Source organism: Ranitomeya imitator, chromosome 5 (assembly GCF_032444005.1).
Source record: "Ranitomeya imitator isolate aRanImi1 chromosome 5, aRanImi1.pri, whole genome shotgun sequence".
NCBI classification, from domain to species: domain Eukaryota; kingdom Metazoa; phylum Chordata; class Amphibia; order Anura; family Dendrobatidae; genus Ranitomeya; species Ranitomeya imitator.
This window is the reverse complement of record NC_091286.1, coordinates 112,530,497-112,554,141: the sequence shown is the minus strand read 5'-3', so window position 1 is coordinate 112,554,141 and position 23,645 is coordinate 112,530,497. Positions and strand designations below refer to the sequence as shown.

At 42.4% G+C, this 23,645-nt stretch overlaps 1 protein-coding gene across 2 annotated transcripts in view; it reads right to left on the bottom strand.

Moving 5' to 3' along the window:
* LOC138681516 (galectin-8-like) overlaps positions 1 to 21,702 on the bottom strand; it is a 52,804-nt gene extending 31,102 nt beyond the window's left edge. Inside the window, exon 1 of one of the 2 annotated variants that reach the window (XM_069769086.1) lies at positions 21,538 to 21,702. The gene's annotated coding sequence lies outside the window, so the exon portion shown is untranslated. The remainder of the gene's footprint in view (positions 1 to 21,537) is intronic. The other variant, XM_069769085.1, reaches the window with a different exon arrangement.
* Positions 21,703 to 23,645: the final 1,943 nt, after the last annotated feature.

Here is a 23,645-nt window from a genome sequence, read left to right as displayed (position 1 = left end):
TACGCCTGCGCCGGAGCCGCAGCGTGAAGACAAGAAGAGGACGTCATCTGATGAAGATGGGAGGCACCGGACCCGGACCGACAGCGGAATCGCCCCGGGTGAGTATAAGATAACCTGTTTTTCTCAGCTTTCAGGATACATCGGGGGCTTATCTACAGCATTCCAGAATGCTGCAGATAAGCCCCGGATGCCGGTGGGCTTACCTCACCCGCAATTTTGGGTGACAGGTTCCCTTTAAGTACACAGAGCAATACCATCCAACATGCATTGAGGAGAATTAAAGGGGTATTTGGGACTATTTTTTTTTTTTATTTACTATGGGCCTAAGAACTAATCTGAACTGGCAGAGACACTCCCCTCGCCGATGTCTGCCAGCTCAGAGTGGTCACAGACTGCTCCTGTCGGCGATTCTGCGGCTTCCGCTGACATCTTTGCTCTGTCAACAAGACGTGACTGCCAATGTCATGCTGACTGATAGCCGGCTCCACGCTGCCTAAGGCCGGCTTCACACTTGCGAGTTTTACGGACGTAAGAGCGCAGAAACTACGTCCGTAAAACTCACAAAAAATACGGCACAATTATTCTCTATGCCCCTGCTCCTATCTGCCGTATTTTACTGATCAGTATTATACGGCTTTCTACGGCCGTACAAAATCGCAGCATGCTGCGTTTGTCACCGTACTGCGCAAGAAATACGCCAATGAAAGTCTATGGAAGCGTGAAAAATACGGATTACACACGGACAAGCAGTGTGACTTGCGAGAAATACGCAGCGCTGTTAGAGAGAAAAGCCGGTAATTCAGTGCGGTGTACAGTAAAATCACACTGACAGCTTACAGTAGAATAGGTAGAATAAATGTGTACACATAGAATAGGTATATATATATATATATGTCAGTGAGACACATATATGTATATATATTAATATTTATTCCAGCGCTAGACAGCTTGAAAGCCGGTAATTGAATTACCGGCTTTTTCTTTCTCCTTCCTAAAACCCGACATGATTTGAGACATGGTTTACATACAGTAAACCATGTCTTCTCTCCATTTTTTTTGCATATTCCACACTACTAATGTCAGTAGAGTGTATCTGCAAAATTTGGCCGTTCTAGCTCTTAAAATAAAGGGTTAAATGGCGGAAAAAATTGGCGTGGGCTCCCGCGCAATTTTCTCCGCCAGAGTAGTAAAGCCAGTAACTGAGGGCAGATATTAATAGCCTGGAGAGCTCCCAGGCCTTCTAGGTAAGTTCCCACGATCTATGAACATCCAGCAGAGGGCGCCTCACCGCAAATGAAGCTAAATATAGCTCATTGATCTATATTTAGACTCATTCCCCGGGGTTTCGCAGCGAGGAGTAGCATTGCATTAGCAAAGCTCCTTGCTGCAAAATGTTTTAACCCCTTCAGAAGGATTTACATCGTTGGACGTTACAGATCTGCGGAGGGTAAGTATATTGTTGGTTTATTATGTTTTTTCTTTCACAGAACGAGGGTCTTCAGTGACTGGATTGGGCGTAGAATAAAATACTCCAACAACCATTGTTTTTATTTCATTAAAATAATTTTAAATAATGTGTTTGTGTTTTATTTAACCCTTTCATTCAATTGGATTAATAATGGATAGGTGTCATAATTGACGCCTCTCCATTATTAATTAGGCTTAATGTCACCTTACAATAGCAAGGTGGCATTAACCCTTCATTACCCCATATCCCACCGCTACACGGGAATGGGAAGAGAGTGGCCAAGTGCCAGAATAGGCGCATCTTCCAGATGTGCCTTTTCTGGGGTGGCTGGGGGCAGATATTTTTAGCCAGGGGGGGGCCAATAACCATGGACCCTCTCCAGGCTATTAATATCTGCCCTCAGTCACTGGCTTTACTACTCTGGCGGAGAAAATTGCGCGGGAGCCCACGCCAATTTTTTCCGCCATTTAACCCTTTATTTTAAGAGCTAGAACGGCCAAATTTTGCAGATACACACTACTGACATTAGTAGTGTGGAATCTGCAAAAAAAAAAATGGAGAGAAGACATGGTTTACTGTATGTAAACCATGTCTCAAATCATGTCGGGTTTTAGGAAGGAGAAAGAAAAAGCCGGTAATTCAATTACCGGCTTTCAAGCTGTATAGCGCTGGAAAAAATATTAATATATATACATATATGTGTCTAATGACATATATATATATATATATATATATATATATATATATATATATAGACAGTATATATATATTTTTTTTTCTTTTTGGGACACATGGATCATTTCTATAGCGGTATGTTGGTTTTGCAAGCCTGCAAGAAAACCACGCAGTACGGATGCCATACGGATTACATACGGAGGATGCCATGCGCAAAAAACGCTGACACACCCTGCCTACGGAGGAGCTACGGACCACTATTTTCGGGACATTTCAGCGTATTACGGCCGTAATATACGGACCGTATTTACATACGCTGAGTGTGAAGCTGGCCTAACTGTGGGGAGCCGACTGTCAATCAGCATGATGCCAGCAGTCATGCCCCATTGATAAAGCAGCCTGGAAGAGCTGGTCTGTTGATGTAAAGCAGCAGAATTGCTGTCAGGAGTGGTCTGTGCCTGCACTGAGCCAGCATGTGTAGAACAGGCAGATAGTTAGCAAATACCTGCCTGTTAGTTCTTAGGCCCATACTAAAATAAAAAATAAAATAGTCCAAGAAAACCCTTTGAGGCGGTTTACCAGCTGCTACTGCTAATACATGTTACGATACGGCTTATTGTAATGTGTTCTTATCAATAGCGGATAACCAAAACCATACAATCTACTTATATTCATAAATCATACTATTCACCTTAATCAACAGCTCCCCTCACACACAATATGCTGGACTCCACAGCCCCCCAAAGTATGATGGATCCAATAGCCCCCCCACACATAGTATAATGGACCCCACAGCCTGCCACACACAGCATGATGGCACAGTTTCTTTCAAATGCTGCCTGACCAATTATATATACGGTATATATATAACTATTCACCTAACCCCGTCCCCCTGATTCACTGGTTTGTTCTATGCAATGTGGAGACAGAGGGTCTGCACAGCAGGTGCACTGTAGTGACGTCATCGTGCTTGACGCAGCCTACACTTTGTCCAGGTCTGCTTTATGGGAAGGTTCATGGGAAATTCACAGAATAATGAACTGTCAATCTTCCCACAGATGTCAATTCAGTTGGATTCAAATCTGGGACTTCAGGGTTTCCCCATTCTTTACTGTGTGTACTTTGTACATATATACTGTACAGGTGCTTCTCACAAAATTAGAGTATCATCAAAACGTTAATTTCAGTTCTTCAATACAAAAAATGAAACTCATATTATATAGTCATTACAAACAGAGTGATCGATTTCAAGTGTTTATTTCTGAGGTGAACTTGACAGCATGAGAAAATGTTCAGAAACTTTCCCACGCTACAGAGTTCATGTCCGGTCAGGCGGTGAGGCTGCGCATGCAGCTTTTCATTCATTACACAGTGGTTTACAGCCCGGCTGGTAGCATTAGCGCCGCTCCTGGTTGTAAACTATTTAACCCCTTGAGATGGATTGCAGCGTGGGACTTGGCTGTACAGCGGACAGGTATGGGTTATTGTTGCAAATTTTTACAGAAGAACGAGGGCTTCACTTGGATTGAGAGTGCAATAAAGATGTTAAACCTGTGTGTTTAAATATTTCATTAAAAGACTTTATTCTTAATGTGTGTATTTTTAACCCTTTCAGACTATTGGATTAACCCCTTCATGACCCAGCCTATTTTGACCTTAAAGACCTTGCCGTTTTTTGCAATTCTGACCAGTGTCCCTTTATGAGGTAATAACTCAGGAACGCTTCAACGGATCCTAGCGGTTCTGAGATTGTTTTTTCGTGACATATTGGGCTTCATGTTAATGGTAAATTTAGGTCAATAAATTCTGCGTTTATTTGTGATAAAAACGGAAATTTGGCGAAAATTTTGAAAATTTCGCAATTTTCACATTTTGAATTTTTATTCTGTTAAACCAGAGAGTTATGTGACACAAAATAGTTAATAAATAACATTTCCCACATGTTTACTTTACATCAGCACAATTTTGGAAACAATATTTTTTTTTGCTAGGAAGTTATAAGGGTTAAAATTTGACCAGCGATTTCTCATTTTTACAACGAAATTTACAAAACCATTTTTTTTAGGGACCACCTCACATTTGAAGTCAGTTTGAGGGGTCTATATGGCTGAAAATACCCAAAAGTGACACCATTCTAAAAACTGCACCCCTCAAGGTACTCAAAACCACATTCAAGAAGTTTATTAACCCTTCAGGTGCTTCACAGCAGCAGAAGCAACATGGAAGGAAAAAATGAACATTTAACTTTTTAGTCACAAAAATTATCTTTTGGCAACAATTTTTTTATTTTCCCAATGGTAAAAGGAGAAACTAAACCACGAAAGTTGTTGTCCAATTTGTCCTGAGTACGCTGATACCTCATATGTGGGGGTAAAACACTGTTTGGGCGCACGGCAGGGCTTGGAAGGGAAGGAGTGCCATTTGACTTTTTGAATCAAAAATTGGCTCCACTCTTTAGCGGACACCATGTCATGTTTGGAGAGCCCCCGTGTGCCTAAAAATTGGAGCTCCCCCACAAGTGACCCCATTTTGGAAACTAGACGCCCCAAGGAACTAATCTAGATGTATAGTGAGCACTTTGAACCCCCAGGTGCTTCACAAATTGATCCGTAAAAATGAAAAAGTACTTTGTTTTCACAAAAAAATTCTTTTAGCCTCAATTTTTTCATTTTCACATGGGCAACAGGATAAAATGGATCCTAAAATTTGTTGGGCAATTTCTCCTGAGTGTTGTGTCTACAAGACTGGGGAGTTCCACCACTCCTCTTGGGCTATCTGCACAAAAGCTGTTCTACCCTGTATGCACACATGGATTTTTCCTCTCTGAACCCTGTTCACACAGGTTATATACAGATGATCAGGTTTTTAAATACATCAGATAGGGATTGCATACATTAGTTAGGACTGCTCTGATAAGGGTATACCGTGAAGATTGGTAGAGCAGCTTAGTATACATTTTTTGCAAAAAACGTATCAACCAAATACCCTGTTTTTTACATCTTTTACTAGCACTTGCGGATTACTGCAACATTTTTTCAAACTGAGTGTTTTTGGTTTTACTATTCTCTTTTGTGTCTTCAGGTTTCTTGGTGGTGTGTGAACATGATCATACAGACTTGTTCACTGTGCAAGTAGCCCATGTGTTCCTGTTTCCATAATTGTTCTCTTGTGTCTACAAGACTGGGGAGTTCCACCACTCCTCTTGGGCTATCTGCACAAAAGCTGTTCTACCCTGTATGCACACATGGATTTTTCCTCTCTGAACCCTGTTCACACAGGTTATATACAGATGATCAGGTTTTTAAATACATCAGATAGGGATTGCATACATTAGTTAGGACTGCTCTGATAAGGGTATACCGTGAAGATTGGTAGAGCAGCTTAGTATACATTTTTTGCAAAAAACGTATCAACCAAATACCCTGTTTTTTACATCTTTTACTAGCACTTGCGGATTACTGCAACATTTTTTCAAACTGAGTGTTTTTGGTTTTACTATTCTCTTTTGTGTCTTCAGGTTTCTTGGTGGTGTGTGAACATGATCATACAGACTTGTTCACTGTGCAAGTAGCCCATGTGTTCCTGTTTCCATAATTGTTCTCTTGTGTCTACAAGACTGGGGAGTTCCACCACTCCTCTTGGGCTATCTGCACAAAAGCTGTTCTACCCTGTATGCACACATGGATTTTTCCTCTCTGAACCCTGTTCACACAGGTTATATACAGATGATCAGGTTTTTAAATACATCAGATAGGGATTGCATACATTAGTTAGGACTGCTCTGATAAGGGTATACCGTGAAGATTGGTAGAGCAGCTTAGTATACATTTTTTGCAAAAAACGTATCAACCAAATACCCTGTTTTTTACATCTTTTACTAGCACTTGCGGATTACTGCAACATTTTTTCAAACTGAGTGTTTTTGGTTTTACTATTCTCTTTTGTGTCTTCAGGTTTCTTGGTGGTGTGTGAACATGATCATACAGACTTGTTCACTGTGCAAGTAGCCCATGTGTTCCTGTTTCCATAATTGTTCTCTTGTGTCTACAAGACTGGGGAGTTCCACCACTCCTCTTGGGCTATCTGCACAAAAGCTGTTCTACCCTGTATGCACACATGGATTTTTCCTCTCTGAACCCTGTTCACACAGGTTATATACAGATGATCAGGTTTTTAAATACATCAGATAGGGATTGCATACATTAGTTAGGACTGCTCTGATAAGGGTATACCGTGAAGATTGGTAGAGCAGCTTAGTATACATTTTTTGCAAAAAACGTATCAACCAAATACCCTGTTTTTTACATCTTTTACTAGCACTTGCGGATTACTGCAACATTTTTTCAAACTGAGTGTTTTTGGTTTTACTATTCTCTTTTGTGTCTTCAGGTTTCTTGGTGGTGTGTGAACATGATCATACAGACTTGTTCACTGTGCAAGTAGCCCATGTGTTCCTGTTTCCATAATTGTTCTCTTGTGTCTACAAGACTGGGGAGTTCCACCACTCCTCTTGGGCTATCTGCACAAAAGCTGTTCTACCCTGTATGCACACATGGATTTTTCCTCTCTGAACCCTGTTCACACAGGTTATATACAGATGATCAGGTTTTTAAATACAGCAGATAGGGATTGCATACATTAGTTAGGACTGCTCTGATAAGGGTATACCGTGAAGATTGGTAGAGCAGCTTAGTATACATTTTTTGCAAAAAACGTATCAACCAAATACCCTGTTTTTTACATCTTTTACTAGCACTTGCGGATTACTGCAACATTTTTTCAAACTGAGTGTTTTTGGTTTTACTATTCTCTTTTGTGTCTTCAGGTTTCTTGGTGGTGTGTGAACATGATCATACAGACTTGTTCACTGTGCAAGTAGCCCATGTGTTCCTGTTTCCATAATTGTTCTCTTGTGTCTACAAGACTGGGGAGTTCCACCACTCCTCTTGGGCTATCTGCACAAAAGCTGTTCTACCCTGTATGCACACATGGATTTTTCCTCTCTGAACCCTGTTCACACAGGTTATATACAGATGATCAGGTTTTTAAATACATCAGATAGGGATTGCATACATTAGTTAGGACTGCTCTGATAAGGGTATACCGTGAAGATTGGTAGAGCAGCTTAGTATACATTTTTTGCAAAAAACGTATCAACCAAATACCCTGTTTTTTACATCTTTTACTAGCACTTGCGGATTACTGCAACATTTTTTCAAACTGAGTGTTTTTGGTTTTACTATTCTCTTTTGTGTCTTCAGGTTTCTTGGTGGTGTGTGAACATGATCATACAGACTTGTTCACTGTGCAAGTAGCCCATGTGTTCCTGTTTCCATAATTGTTCTCTTGTGTCTACAAGACTGGGGAGTTCCACCACTCCTCTTGGGCTATCTGCACAAAAGCTGTTCTACCCTGTATGCACACATGGATTTTTCCTCTCTGAACCCTGTTCACACAGGTTATATACAGATGATCAGGTTTTTAAATACATCAGATAGGGATTGCATACATTAGTTAGGACTGCTCTGATAAGGGTATACCGTGAAGATTGGTAGAGCAGCTTAGTATACATTTTTTGCAAAAAACGTATCAACCAAATACCCTGTTTTTTACATCTTTTACTAGCACTTGCGGATTACTGCAACATTTTTTCAAACTGAGTGTTTTTGGTTTTACTATTCTCTTTTGTGTCTTCAGGTTTCTTGGTGGTGTGTGAACATGATCATACAGACTTGTTCACTGTGCAAGTAGCCCATGTGTTCCTGTTTCCATAATTGTTCTCTTGTGTCTACAAGACTGGGGAGTTCCACCACTCCTCTTGGGCTATCTGCACAAAAGCTGTTCTACCCTGTATGCACACATGGATTTTTCCTCTCTGAACCCTGTTCACACAGGTTATATACAGATGATCAGGTTTTTAAATACATCAGATAGGGATTGCATACATTAGTTAGGACTGCTCTGATAAGGGTATACCGTGAAGATTGGTAGAGCAGCTTAGTATACATTTTTTGCAAAAAACGTATCAACCAAATACCCTGTTTTTTACATCTTTTACTAGCACTTGCGGATTACTGCAACATTTTTTCAAACTGAGTGTTTTTGGTTTTACTATTCTCTTTTGTGTCTTCAGGTTTCTTGGTGGTGTGTGAACATGATCATACAGACTTGTTCACTGTGCAAGTAGCCCATATGTGTTCCTGTTTCCATAATTGTTCTCTTGTGTCTACAAGACTGGGGAGTTCCACCACTCCTCTTGGGCTATCTGCACAAAAGCTGTTCTACCCTGTATGCACACATGGATTTTTCCTCTCTGAACCCTGTTCACACAGGTTATATACAGATGATCAGGTTTTTAAATACATCAGATAGGGATTGCATACATTAGTTAGGACTGCTCTGATAAGGGTATACCGTGAAGATTGGTAGAGCAGCTTAGTATACATTTTTTGCAAAAAACGTATCAACCAAATACCCTGTTTTTTACATCTTTTACTAGCACTTGCGGATTACTGCAACATTTTTTCAAACTGAGTGTTTTTGGTTTTACTATTCTCTTTTGTGTCTTCAGGTTTCTTGGTGGTGTGTGAACATGATCATACAGACTTGTTCACTGTGCAAGTAGCCCATGTGTTCCTGTTTCCATAATTGTTCTCTTGTGTCTACAAGACTGGGGAGTTCCACCACTCCTCTTGGGCTATCTGCACAAAAGCTGTTCTACCCTGTATGCACACATGGATTTTTCCTCTCTGAACCCTGTTCACACAGGTTATATACAGATGATCAGGTTTTTAAATACATCAGATAGGGATTGCATACATTAGTTAGGACTGCTCTGATAAGGGTATACCGTGAAGATTGGTAGAGCAGCTTAGTATACATTTTTTGCAAAAAACGTATCAACCAAATACCCTGTTTTTTACATCTTTTACTAGCACTTGCGGATTACTGCAACATTTTTTCAAACTGAGTGTTTTTGGTTTTACTATTCTCTTTTGTGTCTTCAGGTTTCTTGGTGGTGTGTGAACATGATCATACAGACTTGTTCACTGTGCAAGTAGCCCATGTGTTCCTGTTTCCATAATTGTTCTCTTGTGTCTACAAGACTGGGGAGTTCCACCACTCCTCTTAGGCTATCTGCACAAAAGCTGTTCTACCCTGTATGCACACATGGATTTTTCCTCTCTGAACCCTGTTCACACAGGTTATATACAGATGATCAGGTTTTTAAATACATCAGATAGGGATTGCATACATTAGTTAGGACTGCTCTGATAAGGGTATACCGTGAAGATTGGTAGAGCAGCTTAGTATACATTTTTTGCAAAAAACGTATCAACCAAATACCCTGTTTTTTACATCTTTTACTAGCACTTGCGGATTACTGCAACATTTTTTCAAACTGAGTGTTTTTGGTTTTACTATTCTCTTTTGTGTCTTCAGGTTTCTTGGTGGTGTGTGAACATGATCATACAGACTTGTTCACTGTGCAAGTAGCCCATGTGTTCCTGTTTCCATAATTGTTCTCTTGTGTCTACAAGACTGGGGAGTTCCACCACTCCTCTTGGGCTATCTGCACAAAAGCTGTTCTACCCTGTATGCACACATGGATTTTTCCTCTCTGAACCCTGTTCACACAGGTTATATACAGATGATCAGGTTTTTAAATACATCAGATAGGGATTGCATACATTAGTTAGGACTGCTCTGATAAGGGTATACCGTGAAGATTGGTAGAGCAGCTTAGTATACATTTTTTGCAAAAAACGTATCAACCAAATACCCTGTTTTTTACATCTTTTACTAGCACTTGCGGATTACTGCAACATTTTTTCAAACTGAGTGTTTTTGGTTTTACTATTCTCTTTTGTGTCTTCAGGTTTCTTGGTGGTGTGTGAACATGATCATACAGACTTGTTCACTGTGCAAGTAGCCCATGTGTTCCTGTTTCCATAATTGTTCTCTTGTGTCTACAAGACTGGGGAGTTCCACCACTCCTCTTGGGCTATCTGCACAAAAGCTGTTCTACCCTGTATGCACACATGGATTTTTCCTCTCTGAACCCTGTTCACACAGGTTATATACAGATGATCAGGTTTTTAAATACATCAGATAGGGATTGCATACATTAGTTAGGACTGCTCTGATAAGGGTATACCGTGAAGATTGGTAGAGCAGCTTAGTATACATTTTTTGCAAAAAACGTATCAACCAAATACCCTGTTTTTTACATCTTTTACTAGCACTTGCGGATTACTGCAACATTTTTTCAAACTGAGTGTTTTTGGTTTTACTATTATCTTTTGTGTCTTCAGGTTTCTTGGTGGTGTGTGAACATGATCATACAGACTTGTTCACTGTGCAAGTAGCCCATGTGTTCCTGTTTCCATAATTGTTCTCTTGTGTCTACAAGACTGGGGAGTTCCACCACTCCTCTTGGGCTATCTGCACAAAAGCTGTTCTACCCTGTATGCACACATGGATTTTTCCTCTCTGAACCCTGTTCACACAGGTTATATACAGATGATCAGGTTTTTAAATACATCAGATAGGGATTGCATACATTAGTTAGGACTGCTCTGATAAGGGTATACCGTGAAGATTGGTAGAGCAGCTTAGTATACATTTTTTGCAAAAAACGTATCAACCAAATACCCTGTTTTTTACATCTTTTACTAGCACTTGCGGATTACTGCAACATTTTTTCAAACTGAGTGTTTTTGGTTTTACTATTCTCTTTTGTGTCTTCAGGTTTCTTGGTGGTGTGTGAACATGATCATACAGACTTGTTCACTGTGCAAGTAGCCCATGTGTTCCTGTTTCCATAATTGTTCTCTTGTGTCTACAAGACTGGGGAGTTCCACCACTCCTCTTGGGCTATCTGCACAAAAGCTGTTCTACCCTGTATGCACACATGGATTTTTCCTCTCTGAACCCTGTTCACACAGGTTATATACAGATGATCAGGTTTTTAAATACATCAGATAGGGATTGCATACATTAGTTAGGACTGCTCTGATAAGGGTATACCGTGAAGATTGGTAGAGCAGCTTAGTATACATTTTTTGCAAAAAACGTATCAACCAAATACCCTGTTTTTTACATCTTTTACTAGCACTTGCGGATTACTGCAACATTTTTTCAAACTGAGTGTTTTTGGTTTTACTATTCTCTTTTGTGTCTTCAGGTTTCTTGGTGGTGTGTGAACATGATCATACAGACTTGTTCACTGTGCAAGTAGCCCATGTGTTCCTGTTTCCAATTTCTCCTGAGTACACTGATACCTCATATGTGGGGGTAAACCACTGTTTGGGCACATGGTACGGCTCGGAAGGGAAGGAGCGCCATTTGACTTTTTGAATGAAAAATTATCTCCATCGTTAGCGGACACAATGTCGCGTTTGGAGAGCTCCTGTGTGCCTAAACATTGGCGCTCCCCCACAAGTGACCCCATTTTGGAAACTAGACCCCCCCAAGGAACTTATTTAGATGCCTAGTGAGCACTTTAAACCCTCAGGTGCTTCACAAATTGATCCGTAAAAATGAAAAAGTACTTTGTTTTCACAAAAAAATTCTTTTCGCCTCAATTTTTTCATTTTCACATGGGCAATAGGATAGAATGGATCATAAAATGTGTTGGGCAATTTCTCCTGAGTACGCCGATACCTCATATGTGGGGGTTAACCACTGTTTGGGCACTCGGCAGGGCTCGGAAGGGAAGGCGCGCCATTTGACATTTTGAATGGAAAATTAGCTCCAATTGTTAGCGGACACCATGTCGCGTTTGGAGAGCCCCTGTGTGCCTAAACATTGGAGCTCCCCCACAAGTGACCCCATTTTGGAAACTAGACCCCCCAAGGAACTTATCTAGATGCATATTGAGCACTTTAAACCCCCAGGTGCTTCACAGAAGTTTATAACGCAGAGCCATGAAAATAAAAAATAATTTACTTCCCTCAAAAATGATTTTTTAGCCTGGAATTTCCTTTTTTGCCAAGGGTAATAGGAGAAATTGGACCCCAAATGTTGTTGTCCAGTTTGTCCTGAGTACGCTGATACCCCATATGTGGGGGTAAACCACTGTTTGGGCGCACGGCAGGGCTCGGAAGGGAAGGCACGCCATTTGGCTTTTTAAATGGAAAGTTAGCTCCAATCATTAGCGGACACCATGTCACGTTTGGAGAGCCCCTGTGTGCCTAAACATTGGAGATCCCCCAGAAATGACCCCATTTTGGAAACTAGTCCACCAAAGGAACTAATCTAGATGTGTGGTGAGGACTTTGAACCCCCAAGTGCTTCACAGAAGTTTATAACGCAGAGCCATGAAAATAAAAAAAAAAATTATTTTCTCAAAAATGATCTTTTAGCCTGAAATTTTTTATTTTCCCAAGGGTATCAGGAGAAATTTGACCCCAAAAGTTGTTGTCCAGTTTCTCCTGAGTACGCTGATACCCCATATGTGGGGGTAAACCACTGTTTGGGCACATGCCGGGGCTCGGAAGTGAAGTAGTGACGTTTTGAAATGCAGACTTTGATGGAATGCTCTGTGGGCGTCACGTTGCGTTTGCAGAGCCCCTGATGTGGCTTAACAGTAGAAACCCCCCACAAGTGACCCCATTTTGGAAACTAGACCCCAAAAGGAACTTATCTAGATGTGTGGTGAGCACTTTGAACCCCCAAGTGCTTCATAGAAGTTTATAATGCAGAGCCGTGAAAATAATAAATACGTTTTCTTTCCTCAAAAATAATTATTTAGCCCAGAATTTTTTAATTTTCCCAAGGGTAACAGGAGAAATTTGACCCCAATATTTGTTGTCCAGTTTCTCCTGAGTACGGTGATACCCGATATGTGGGGGTAAACTACTGGTTGGGCACATGCCGGGGTTCGGAATTGAAGTAGTGACGTTTTGAAATGCAGACTTTGATGGAATGCTCTGCGGGCATCACGTTGCGTTTGCAGAGCCCTTGGTGTGCCTAAACAGTAGAAACCCCCCACAAGTGACCCCATTTTGTAAACTAGACCCCCAAAGGAACTTATCTGGATATGTGGTGAGCACTTTGAACCCCCAAGTGCTTCACAGACGTTTACAACGCAGAGCCGTGAAAATAAAAAATCATTTTTCTTTCCTCAAAAATGATGTTTTAGCAAGCATTTTTTTATTTTCACAAGGGTAACAGGAGAAATTGGACCCCAGTAATTGTTGCGCAGTTTGTCCTGAGTATGTGGGTACCCCATATGTGTGGGTAAACCACTGTTTGGGCACATGTCGGGGCTCGGAAGTGAGGGAGCACCATTTGACTTTTTGAATACAAGATTGGCTGGAATCAATGGTGGCGCCATGTTGCGTTTGGAGACCCCTGATGTGCCTAAACAGTGGTAACCCCTCAATTCTACCTCCAACACTAACCCCAACACACCCCTAACTCTAATCCCAACTGTAGCCATAACCCTAATTCCAACCCTAACCCCAACACACCCCTAACCCTAACCACAACCCTAATTCCAACCCTAACCCTAAGGCTATGTCCCCACGTTGCGGATTCGTGTGAGATTTTTCAGCATCATTTTTGAAAAATCCGCGGGTAAAAGGCACTGCGTTTTACCTGTGGATTTTCCGCGGATTTCCAGTGTTTTTTGTGTGGATTTCACCTGCGGATTCCTATTGAGGAACAGGTGTAAAACGCTGCGGAATCCGCACAAAGAATTGACATGCTGCGGAAAATACAACGCAGCGTTTCCGCGCGGTATTTTCCGCACCATGGGCACAGCGGATTTGGTTTCCATATGTTTACATGGTACTGTAAACCTGATGGAACACTGCTGCGGATCCGCAGCCAAATCCGCACCGTGTGCACATAGCCTAATAGCCTAATTCTAAAGGTATGTGCACACGCTGCGGAAAACGCTGCGGATCCGCAGCAGTTTCCCATGAGTTTACAGTTCAGTGTAAACATATGGTAAACAAAAATCGCTGTACACATGGTGCGGAAAAACTGCACGGAAACGCAGCGGTTTACATTCCGCAGCATGTCACTTCTTTGTGCGGATTCCGCAGCAGTTTTACAACTGCTCAAATAGAAAATCGCAATTGTAAAACCGCAGTGAAATGCGCAGAAAAAATGCGGTAAATCTGCCATAAATCTGCAGCGGATTAGCACTGCGGATTTATCAAATCTGCAGCGGAAAAATCCGCAGAGGACCAGAATACGTGTGCACATACCGAAACCCTAACCCTAGCCCTAACCCTACCCCTAGCCCTAACCCTACCCCTACCCCTAGCCCTAACCCTAACCCTACCATTAGTGGGAAAAAAAAAAAATTCTTTATTTTTTTATTGTCCCTACCTATGGGGGTGACAAAGGTCATTTATTATTTTTTTTTATTTTGATCACTGAGATAGATTATATCTCAGTGATCAAAATGCACTTTGGAACGAATCTGCCGGCTGGCAGATTCGGCGGGCGCACTGCGCATGCGCCCGCCATTTTGGAAGATGGCGGCGCCCGGGGAGAAGACGGACGGACCCCGGCAGGATCGGTAAGTATGATGGGGCGGGGGGGGGAGCACGGGGGGGGATCGGAGCATGGGGGGGTGAATCGGAGCGCGGCAGGGGTGAAACGGAGCACGGGGGGGGGGGGTGGAACGGAGCACGGGGGCGGTGGAACGGAGCACGGGGGGGTGTAACGGAGCACGGGGGGGGGTGGATCGGAGTGCAGGGGGGGGTGATTGGAGCACAGGGGTGTGATTGGAGCACGGGGGTGAGCGGACAAGAGCACGGGGGGAGCGAGCACAAGACGGCGGGGAGCCGGTACAGTGTACCGGACAGATCGGGGGGCGATCGGTGGGGTGGGGGCACATTAGTGTTTCCAGCCATGGCCGATGATATTGCAGCATCGGCCATGGCTGGATTGTAATATTTCACCAGTTATAATAGGTGAAATATTACAAATCGCTCTGATTGGCAGTTTCACTTTCAACAGCCAATCAGAGCGATCGTAGCCACGGGGGGGTGAAGCCACCCCCCCTGGGCTAAACTACCACTCCCCCTGTGCCTGCAGATCGGGTGAAATGGGACTTAACCCTTTCACCCGATCTGCAGGGACGCGATCTTTCCATGACGCCACATAGGCGTCACAGGTCGGATTGGCACCGACTTTCATGACGCCTACGTGGCGTCAAAGGTTGGGAAGGGGTTAATAAAGGATAGGTGTCTTATTGACAGCTCTCCATTATTAACCGGGCTTAATGTCACCTTACAATAGCAAGGTGACATTAACCCCTTATTACCCCATATGCCACCACTACTGGGCACTGGGAAGAGAGAGGCTAAGTGCCGGAATAGGCACCTTTTCTGGGATTGGCTTTCCCTCTCTGGCGGAGAAAATTGCGCAGGAGTCCATGCCAGTTTTTTCTGTGAATTAATCCTTTAACACCTACAGCTCCAAAATTTTACACACACACTCTACATACATTATTAGTGAGGGGCATATAAAAATATAACGGATATGCAATGGTTTACTGCATGTAAACCATGTCCCATATCCTGTTGGGTTCGGTAATGATTTTACAGAACCCGACAATTGAATTACCAGCTATTCTGCCATCTAGCTCTGTATGTATGAAATATAAAGATACCTAAATATATGTGTGTTTTCAAAAATATTTGAGGAAAAGGATCCATTCTATGTCCATTTTGCAAGCCGGCGAGAAAATCTCACCATACGGATGTCACACGGATGCTTACATGTGAGAAAATCGCATCCTCGCACTGCACACGGATGACATACGGATCACTGTTCAGGGAACATTTATTAGATTTTCGCCCGTGTAAAACGGACCGATCTTTTTATACGTTGTGTGCGATTCCAGCCTTAGATGCACAACAGCTCCAAGGGTGCTTCACTTTGCTCTTTTATTCTGGGAGGGCTTGCATCCAAGCCTCCCCCCGGAAAATGGGATTCGGACGTATGCTATTATGGGGTCATAAACCATAAAGGTGCCGGCAGAGGCGTTACCTGCACTGTAACGTGCCTCATTCTATGTATGATGCATACCACAGCACACGTTCGCTCTGCTGGCATCATTATAGTCTATGGCAGGGGTGGGCAATTAATTTTGCCATGGGGCCGCATGAGAAATTTGGATGGTTTTAGAGGGCCGGACTAATATAATTAACTAATTTTTACCCAATACTGTAGTATACATATGCTATCTTTTCATAAACAAACCATTTTTTTAACCATTCAGAGATTTACAATACTTTAGTGCCCCCATAATGTCCATATTTCATTTGTGCCCCCATAATGTCCAGATTTCATTCATTTGTGCCCCCATAATGTCCAGATTTCAATCATTTGTGCCCCCATAATGTCCAGATTTCATTGGTGCCCCCATAATGTCCAGATTTCATTTGTGCCCCCATAATGTCCAGATTTCATTTATTTGTGCCCCCATAATGTCCAGATTTCATTCATTTGTGCCCCCATAATGTCCAGATTTCATTTGTGCCCCCATAATGTCCAGATTTCATTCATTTGTGCCCCCATAATGTCCAGATTTCATTTATTTGTGCCCCCATAATGTCCAGATTTCATTTATTTGTGCCCCCATAATGTCCAGATTTCATTCATTTGTGCCCCCATAATGTCCAGATTTCATTTGTGCCCCCATAATGTCCAGATTTCATTCATTTGTGCCCCCATAATGTCCAGATTTCATTCATTTGTGCCACCATAATGTCCAGATTTCATTTGTGCCCCCATAATGTCCAGATTTCATTCATTTGTGCCCCCATAATGTCCAGATTTCATTCATTTGTGCCCCCATAATGTCCAGATTTCATTAGTGCCCCCATAATGTCCAGAGTTCAATTGTGCCCCCATAATGTCCTGATTTGTCATTTGTGCCCCCATCATACTGTCCTGACTCCTGATAATTGTGCCCCACAGCCCCATAATGTCTGTTTGTGCTGCCCCCATCCGCATCCCCCCCAGAGCTGGCCGCTGCTCCCTCCCCCTCCCCCCTATCATGCATGCAGGCAGGCAGGCACCAGCCAGCTCCATTACCCGGTCCCCGCGGCATGGAGCACTTACCACCGACCACTGGCACCGTCCGACTCCACAAGTGACCACAGTACAGCCGCACAGAACACTGGTGTCCGGCGCAACGGATGAAGGAGCAGTGCAGCAGCCTGTGTCACGCTGAGTGATGTCACCCGCTGCTGGCGCTTCCCTGATGTGGAAGTGCTAGCGGCGGTCAGCGCCTCTCAGCGGACAGGGGTTTGAATGCAGGGCACACAAGCGCAGGCGCTGGAGTGGCTGAAGGGAAGGGGAACCAGCGACGCGCAGCAGCTGCACTGTCTCTGGCGGCTGGCCGAGCGGTTCCCGGGGCGGCGGGCCGTTTAAAATCGTCAGGCGGGCCGGATGCGGCCCGCGGGCCGCATCTTGCCCAGGTCTGGTCTATGGCTCCGTCGGCGCATACGACTGTGTTTATCAGACAACACACAGATCCGCTGAGTATGTCCTACTCTGATCCTCAACATCTTTTTGGATACATGATTTTCACGGTTGTGTGAATGGATCTGTGAGAATCTCTGGGTCCACGTGCTGTCATGAAAAAAAACACAAACAAACGAATAGTACTCAGACATTTCACATGGATGCGTGAATACACCCTTAGGTTTTGGTCACATGTCCAGTAATCATATGTTTGAAGCAAAAAAACTGCATCATTTACAAACTGATCCAAAACTTATGCATGAAAAAAACTGAACCATTCACATTGAAGTCAATGATTTCATAAATTCACATTGAAGTCAATGTTTTAATAAATGGATCCAGTAGCAATCAGTTTTTTTCAGTCAGACAGATTAATTGATTGATGCTGGATCCGTTTGATAAATCACTGATGTCAATGTGCATGAATCAGTTACTATAAAGTGCAGCAGTTTTTCATCAGTTTGAAACGGATTTAGTTTTTTTGGTTACTGGTTTCATTTCAATAGACCAGAGGACAAACACCAAACATGGTCATAAAAAAGGTCCGAAGTAAAAAACCTTCATTAGCAAACATTTGGTTATATGGAGACACTGTGTATATACAGTGGCATGTAAAAGTTTGGGCACCCCTTGTCAAAATAACTTTTATTGTGAACAATTTAACAAGTTGAAGATAAAATGATCTCTAAAAGGGCTAAAGTTAAAGATGACACATTTCCTTTGTAGTTTAGGAAAATATATATATATTGTAATTTTTTTACATTTTAAAAATTACAAAAAGGAAAATGGGCCAATGCAGAAGTTTGGGCACCCTGCATGGTTAGTACCTAGTAGCTTCCGCTTTTGAAAGTATCACAGCTTGTAAATTCTTCTTGTAGCCAGCCAAGTGTCTTTTAATTCTTGTTTGAGGGATTTTCATCCATTCTTCCTTGGAAAATTCTTCCAGTTCTGTGATATTCTTGGGTCATCTTACATGCACTGCTATTTTGAGGTCTAGCCACAAATTTTCAATGATGTTCAGGTCAGGGGACTGTGAGGGTTATTGTAAAACCTTCACCTTGCACCATTTGAGGTAGTCTATTGTGGATTTTGACATTTGTAGAAGCCATCCTCTTTTCAACTTCAGCTTTTTTACAGATTGTGTTATGTTTGCATCAAGAATTTGTTGAAATTTCATTGAATCCATTCTTCTCTCTACCCGTGAAATGTTCTCCGTGCCAACCCCAAAGCATGATTGAGCCACCCTCAAGCTTAATGGTTAGAGATATATTTTAATGAAATTCAGTGCTTTTTTTACTCCACACAAACCTTTGATCATTGTGGCCAAAGAGTACTATATTAACCTCATCGGGCCACAGGATTTGTTTTCAAAATGTATCAGGTTTGTTTAGATGTTCTTTTGCATACTTCTGATGCTGAATTTTATAGTGAGGATGCAGGAGAGGTTTTCTTCTGAAGGCCATATTTGTACAGATGTCTCTGAAAAGTAGAACAATGTACCACAACTCCTGAGTCTGGTAAATCTTTCTGAGGGTCTTTTGCAGTCAAACAACCAAAAAAGCACACAATATCCTAAAAAAATATATTTTATTAGTAATGTCTAAAATTCATAAACAATGAAAGTACTAAAATGTATGCTACCCACATCAAGCATTTGGGTTAGGGTAGATCAGAAAAAATACCAGGGAGGATAAATGCCTATATTCCTCACACAGTCCCTATGACGTGGCCCTAAAGTGGCTTGCACCTACCTACCAGCGGAGGTTGGCACCCTAGATTGCGATATGGCGCCCCCGCTCCACGTCGACTGTCCCTTCTTGCCCTATTAGGCCCTGTCAGCTACCCACGCCCAGGTACCCCACAGACATACACACAAAATGACCAAAAGGGTCACACTAACCAAAAAACGTTTGATTGTTTATGAATTTTAGACATTACTAATAAAATATATTTTTTTAGGATATTGTGTGCTTTTTTGGTTGTTTAACTGAGTATATCCTGATACTATTTGAGCTGGTAGTCTTTTGCAGTCAAGAAGGGGTTCTGATTTGCCTCTCTAGCAATCCTACGAGCAGCTCTCACTGAAATTTTGCTTGCTTTTCCAGACCTTATCTGGACCTCCACTGTTCCTGATAACTGACATTTCTTAATTTCATTTCAAACTGAGAAAAGAGCAACTTGAAAAAGCTTTACTATCTTCTTATAGCCTTCTCCTGCTTTGTGGACCACCACCATTTTCAGAGTGCAAGGCAGCTGCTTAGAATAACCCATGACTGTTGTATTTTGGCACAAGGTTAGAGGTGGCTAGGTTTTTATAAAGCTGGGAAATTTGCATCAACTGCCCTTTCCTAACGATGATCGTAAACAAGCCATAGCTCTAACAGGCTAATTAAGGTCTGAAACCTTGGTCAAAATTATTTTAGCACAGAAATATCCAAGGGTGCCCAAACCTTTGCATAGGCCCATTTTCCTTTTTGTAATTTTTAAAATGTAAAAAAATGACAATATATTTTATTTTTTTGCCTAAAATACAAAGGAAATGTGTCATCTTTACCTTTAGGCCTTTTAGAGATCATTTAATCTTCAACTTGCTTAACTGTTCACAATAACAGTAATTTTGACCAGGGATGACAAAACTTTTACATGCCACTGTATTATTTTCATAGTTGATTTTTATTTCTTGATGGTTAACTGGGGAAAAGGGTCAATTTTAATTTTTATGGTTTTTTAATAACTTTTATTTTTTTTACTAAACACTATCATTTTTCTCTTGTACTATATACTAAAATACTTCAATATTGCAATATATACTGAAAATCAGTCTCATTTGAAGTCCAGCCTGCGGCGGAGCTTCACAGGCATACCAAGATGATGGGATTGGAGCCTTCAGGAGGTCCGTGGCAACCTATCAGGGTCTATAATGTCACAGTGGATGTGCAAACCGGGACCGTGTGACGTAAATGCCGTTGGTAAAAATCGTCAGCAGCATTTAAAGGGAACGTGTCGTGTCCCCAAACGCTAGTAATCTGCACTTATAGGATTTAGCTGCAGGTCAATAGCGCTATAAAGCTGCGGCCGCCGCACTGATATCCTAGCTACCAGGAGGAAATGAACTTTATTGCTCCCGGCAACCTATGTATGTGTATGGCCCGTTTATAACCACGCGAAAATAAGATGTCTGAACGAGCTCTAACAGCGATTGGGGACATGACAGGTTCTCTTTATGAGGTTGAACTGCAGCGATCCAGCTAGTGAGTCCATTTTGCAACCTCAAAAATAAACAAAACTATTTTTCATCCAGGTGGTGGTCGATTTCTACAAACCATGTGCCTTCCGTTTTTTTTTTTACGTACGCTAAATTAATAATAAAAAAAGTCCCAAAAGGGGAATTCCCAACCGTCTCCTAGCAACTAGTCGGTAATGTCACGGCGTTACCAACGTCCGCCGGCAGTCACCAACGTCCGCTGGCAGTCACAGTGTGAACAGCAGCCTGTAGAATCGTTCCCGCCAGCGCCCGTCTGAGATTACGGACGTCACGTAGCGATGACACATCTGAAGAGGTTTTTGAATGAATTAATGCAAAAACTTCTGGCAGCAGTACCATTATTTTTACGTGTCTTTTGGCCAAAAATAAAAATAGGGACCACCCCTCCCCCATCCCTAAAAAACAAACCCTATGTTTGTAGCCTGCTGTGGTGGCTGGTAACCTTAGCAACTAGCTGCAAATAAGATAAAAAAAATGAGAGTAACTCTTTACAATAGAACCTTCTGTGAGGGGCGTCACAGAAAAGTGCGGTCGCCCCCCATTAAGTAGTGCTACATATAAGGAGCAATGTCACATCCACAGACAACTCTCCAGGACCATCAGACACACACGTCACATGACAAATACTGACCCCAGTCTTCACCGTGTCGGTCGGAGCTTCCTTGTCCAGCTGCAGTCACTAGAGGGCGGATCGTGCACCGCCTACTGAACACACTCTGCCCAGCATCTATTTGCTCTGCACTATAGAATTATTTTTTTTCCTATGGTTCATAGAAACTACTGGCTGCTGTCCTCTGTTCTGAAGAAACTCGTCTCCACTTCCGAGGACGGAATATCAGTAAGTGGCCATTGTTCTGAAGACCAATTACAAGTCTTTGAAAAGGACGAGCGCCGAAAACATGGCGGCTAGGAAGCGGACACAGGGTGTTACAGTCTTGCGATCAAAACTAAAACTGACAAGTCCGCGGCCTGTCTGCGGTCACGTGATGTATGGGAAATCGAAATGTAATCTATGGACTTCATGAGAACTTTTGTGGGGTGCGGCGGCATCGTGTGGCTATTACACACACTGGAGTCCGTAGCTCTTTTAGTAATATGTAGAGTATATATTTTATATAGGATTTATTAGGAATTATTAGGTTTGCAAACGAAACAAGTGTTTATAAAAAAAAAAACCTCCAAAAAGCTCCAGACAGAAGTTGTCTGACAGAATAGCACTACAAATATTGAGTTCTAAGGCTATGTTCACACGTTGCAGATTTTGCTGCGGATCCCATGAGTTTACAGTTCAATGTAAACCTATGGGAAACCAAAAACGCTGTGCACATGCTGCGGAAAAAAACGCTCGGAAACGCAGCGGTTTACATTCCGCAGCATGTCACTTCTTTCTGCGTTTTCCGCAGCGGTTTTACAACTGCCCCTATGGAAAACTGCAGTTGGAAAACCGCGGTTTTCCACTGCGGATTTATCAAATCCGCTGCAGAAAAATCCGCAGTGGACCTAAAATGCGTGTGCACATAGCCTCAGGCTATGTGCACACGTTGCGGATTCTCTGCGGATCCGCAGCGTTTTTGGCAGTGCAGAAACGCTGCAGGTCCGCAATTGATTTACAGTACAATGTAAATCAATGAGAAAAAAAAAAAATGCTGTGCACACTTTGCGGAAAATCTGCTGCGGAAACGCTGCGGTTTAAAAGAAGTAGCATGTCACTTCTTTTTTGTGAATCTGCAGCGTTTTTGTACCCATTTCATTATAGAAAACAGCAGGGGTAAAAAAACGCAGCAAATCAGCAAGAAAATCGCAGCAAAAAAGCACAAAAAACGCTGCAGAAACGCACAAAAAACGCGAAAAATCCGCAAGTGCGTTTTCTGCCAGGAGAGGCAGAATCCGCACCAGAAATTCCTAAGCCTAATCCGCAACGTGTGCACATACCCTTAGGCTATGTTCACACGTTGCGGATTGGGGTGCAGAATTTTCTGCACAAAATCCGCATCTCCTGGCAGAAAACGCAGGTGCAGATTTGACGCGTTTTTTATTCGGATTTTGTACGTTTTTGATGCAGATTTCATGCGTTTTTCACCACTGCGGATTTCTATAATGGAAGGGTGCAGAAACGCTGCAGATCTGCACAAAAGAACTGACATGCTACTTCTTTTGATCCTCAGCGTTTTTCATGCGCATTTTTCTGCACCATCTGCACAGCTTTTTTTTCCTATTGATTTACATTGTACTGTAAGTCATTTTGCGGATCTGCAGTGTTTCTGTTCGGAAAAAAACGCTGCGGATCCGCACTAAATCCGTATCGTGTGCACACAGCCTTATGGTTTTCTTTTTATGCATTTGTGCAGGGTGCATGACATGGTTAAAGTAGAAACTTTTGAAGGACAGAAAGAGGGACAGAAAATAAACGTTGCGCACAGCGCGCTGTGGCTGATTTTGGCCGCACCCCAATCCACGCACATCTACCATTTCTTTCTTCACTGAGGCTATGTTGCGGATTCGTGTGCAGATTTTTCCGCACCGTTTTTGCAAAATCCGCAGGTAAAACGCACTGCATGGCATGGCAAGAACAGTTCGTAACAGGCTCCTAGAGGAAGGACTCAAGTCATGTAAAGATAGAAAAAAGCCTTTCATTAATGAGAAACTGAAAGTTTGCCAAAGACCATAAGGATTGGACCATAGAGGACTGGAGTAAGGTCATCTTCTCTGATGAGTCTAATTTTCAGCTTTGCCCAACAA